The 4241-nt window shown below is 26.7% G+C and overlaps 1 protein-coding gene across 4 annotated transcripts in view; it reads left to right on the top strand.

The window, feature by feature from the left end:
• Positions 1 to 4241, top strand: part of LOC135922067 (ankyrin-3-like) — a 101107-nt gene that overhangs the window by 3179 nt on the left and 93687 nt on the right. The window lies entirely within an intron of this gene.

The raw sequence follows: 4241 nt of genomic DNA, 5'->3' as shown, positions 1-4241 counted from the left end.
CTAAAATAACTCCTCTAGAAAAATATCATAAAATAAAATATACAAAAAAATTATATTAATTGAATAGTAAAGTAAACTTAAATATTAATAAAAGACCGGTCTGGACCATAAAAATAAAAAGGCTGGTCCGGACCATGGTCCTCAACAAAAAGATCCATCCGACAATCGGTCCGGTCCTGGTCTAAGTTGACCTTCACTAATAACAATTATATATTATTATTATTATGATATTAAAAATACAAATTATATTGATTGTTTTAAAGATAAAATTTACTCTACAATCAATTAAAATTTACTCTACAATTAAATAACAGATATTAGAGAATTAAATTAAAATAATTTTTTCAATATTATTGATACATTTATAAAATAAAAGCCTAAAATTTTTTATTTCAGAAGGTGTAAACAAATAAAGGATATTTGGTCCTGGGGCTGAAATTAAAAAATTCAACCTGGCTTATATTTTTTTATTTTGCCCATGCCCAGGTTTTTAAATTTTAATCATTTCATGAGCCAATCTCTAGGATTTTTGGTCATTTAATTTTTTTAGCTATAATTTCTAAATGTTTAAAAAGAAATCCAAATTATGAGAATTGAATGAATGCATGATCCATGTTTATGAACTGATTTATTGATATAATTTTTATTAAAATTTTTTGGATTGGCATTTGTTATTAGTTTTAGGCATGCCCAGGGTTTGTTTGTTTTTAGGATTAGACCAGATTTTTTTCTATGGCCAGACATTGGTATGGTTCTATAGGTCTCCTTAAAAAAGGATACAGGATTAGTTCAATTTAATGAGCTTTAAATAAGTTTGAAAAATAATTTTTAGGATTTCTCTGTCAGTCTAATAGTGCTAACAAAATATGCAGAAGCATTTAGCATTGTGTTTTTCTTAAAAAAAGCTTTGTTCTTTAAATTAAACTGACATTTTTTTAAATGTAAAAGTTACACAAACAATTTTGCATTTTTTCAATGCAAAAAAAAACCTACCAATTTGTAATACATTATTTGAAATAAAATATAAAATGAAAATGGGTCATTTCATGCTTTAATGATAAAAAAAATATGACTACAGCTGACCTCTTTCAATTTTGATTAAAATTTGTATATAAATGAAGGTCGTTGTAATCTATACTTGTTTGGGCATAATTTTAGCCTTCTAGCTTTTATACTTTTAGAGATATCTAAGATCAAAGCATGAAAAAATTATATTTATCATAAATCTAGTATTAAAATAAAGCCTATACTTTTTTTTTGATTTTCCAGACCTCTTATTCACAGAAATAAATTTAAATCTTCATAAAGAAAATCACACATTTTATATTTTTGTAAAATTTAGATAAACACTACCATTACCATTTATATAAGTATAAAAAACAATGGAGCCTTTACGATTTCATAAGTAAAATCAATTTAAATTAGTAAAAAATGGAAAATATTTTTTAAATACTATAGATGACGTTTTATTTCAATTAATCAAATATCTATAAAGTTTCTATATGATTATTTATATAAAATAATTTATCTACGACATTCCTATCTAACAAAAGAATAATTTTAAATTAATTATATTTTATTTTGTATCTATATTATAAAATATGTTTTTGTTTATTAATAATGTAGTTTCATACTATGTTAATATTTTAAATATCTTTTGCCGGTCAGGGAAAGGCACATATTGCATTCACATACGGCTTCTTAGAATCAGGGATGTTAACCCTTGGATAAAAAAAAGGGTCCGGGTTTGGGTACAGGAATAAAATTTGAAAGGACCAGGGTCCGGGTTCAGGGAACATAAAAATAATGACTCAAAATAAAAAAAAAATTTCAATATATACATATTCATAATTTACAAATGAAAAATTTAGAAATAAAATAATTTATATTTTAAATGTTTTATTCTCGCACAATCATAATATCTTCTAAAATATCATCCTTGAGATTTCCACTTAAAATAGACAATATATATTTTAAAGATGAAAATTCACGTTTTACCCTTACCTAAAATAGATAGTTATCTTTATAAAATTATTGTACTTGTGTTGACAGTACAGCCAGGAAGATTCTAGATAAGATATATAATTCTGATATATTGAAGAATTTTCTTCCCAGAATTTTAAAATATTTATATCCTTATTTATTCTCCTAACTTCTGAGAACTTTACTATTAAAGATGCAATGGACATTTTTTGATCCTCCTTTCTATCTGATGATAATTTGATTTTTTTTTTCTATCTAAAAGTAAAATTTCAAGATCATCAATGTTGCAATCATTATTATTATTATCACTACAACCAATAGGTATTGTTGTAGCCTCCAATATTTGTAAATAATTGAGTTTTGTTTTGCCATAAATCCTTAAGATGGTCTTTAGCCAGTTTTTGCTCAATACTCATTAAAACTTGATATCGAGGGTCTTAATATATTGAAGCGTATACAACACTATTTTGCAAATATTGTTGCTATCAAATTTTCATTTTTTTCTAATATTTCATATAAAAAGGACTGTAAATTTTTCTAAATCAAATCAGCATCTAATCCATATGCCTTAAAATCAAATAAACATAATTGTTCTTATTGTAATCTTAATATTGTTATTTTTAAAGGAACTAATACAATAGTAAGGTCCTTTACTTGGCACCAACCAACTTCCGATATGCTAGAAATCTTTCAAACTTAATAATCGTTATAGCATCATACAAATTGAGGACCAACGTGTTGTGCATTATCATTTAAATTAAATATTATTACTTAAACTACAAAATAATTCACTTTTAAAATAACAATGTATTTCTATAACTTAGCATATTAATAAATTTACATAATAAAATATTATTACACTGGAAAATAATTTATGATATCAATCCTAAATAAAATGAAAGTCCAGGAAGAAAATTGAAAGAAAAACGCGAAGATAAAATAAATGATTCCACAAAAAGTTAATAAAATTTTAAAAAATTTATATAATTTTTTTAAAAGATATTTTTTTAAAAAATTTTTATCGCACCTAGAACCCTTGGACCCTCCACTTTTAAAAAAGGTCCGGGTTCGGGTTCAGCCAAAATACGACGGTTCAGGGTTCGGATCCGGGTTCGGGTTCACATTTCTGCTTAGAATTACCTATTTAATAAGGTTATCTATGTCTAATTTTTCTGTCACTTACTTATATAATCAAATCCTTTGGCCACGCCTTTGGTCATATGTGAACTTTTCTGTGGAGAAAGCTTGTATGTACTTTCCGTTGGCTTTGATGGTGAAATTATGGTTAAAATTTGCAATTTGAGTATATGTTCTGTTGGCATTGATGGTGAAATTATGGTTAAAATTTGCGATTTGAGTAGATGAAAAGTCGTCCATACCTAGAAATGTGAAAGATTTAGATGGCCACAAGTAGTGTTGTTAAAAAGCCCGATTTAAGTCGATTTTTAAAAACGGCCTGATTAAGATTTTAGCCAAAATAATATTGCTTAAGCCTCAAAAATCATGACTTACACAATATTATTTTGGTTATAATCTTAATTAGGCCGTTTTTAAAAATCGACCCGAATTGGGCTTTTAAAAGCACTAGTCACAAGGGTAGGGTGTCTGTTTTCTCACTCTTTTTTTGACCAACACTAATCACCAATTCATATATGCATGTCTAGCCCGATATATTTTTAAAGGTAATACTTTCATCTCCATTTTCTGTCCCACTAGAATAAATTTTTAACTTAAAATGCTCCAATCCTAGAGGAATCACTATATGCATTTTTTGTGTTTCTGGGATTGGCCTTGCCTTCAAAAATGGTTTTCTAAGGATAACTTCATCTACATCATACTTAGTGTCATGAATTCAAACTCGATAACGTTTATATTATGTTTTGCATATTAATACAGCTCCATTGGTGTGTTATTTGATCAGCACAGGCCTCTGATGTTTGCTTTTTCACTGTGCCTCCAACACTATCACATGCAATTTTTTCACAGAGGCTGGAAAATGTCATTCTGCTGGAATTTCAAAATCTTTCCAGTGATGACATGAAAAGTTTCTTCAAATTTATACCGGACCACTCATCCAGAAAAATAGAAAAAATTGGCTTGTTGTGTCAATTCTTTTTAATGATATTTTTATAATATAAAAGCTTAATAAAATGTGGTGTATATAGTATCAAATTAGTTCTTCTCCTTCTGTTTGATAGGAATTATGTATATTATTTATTACGTAGAAATAATCATATAGAAACATTGTTAAGAATATT

This window comes from Gordionus sp. m RMFG-2023, chromosome 1 (assembly GCF_954871325.1).
Source record: "Gordionus sp. m RMFG-2023 chromosome 1, tfGorSpeb1-WG-v2, whole genome shotgun sequence".
NCBI classification, from domain to species: Eukaryota; Metazoa; Nematomorpha; class Gordioida; order Chordodea; family Parachordodidae; genus Gordionus; species Gordionus sp. m RMFG-2023.
Note: the sequence above shows the minus strand (reverse complement) of the source record. Positions and strands in the feature narration are given on the sequence as shown.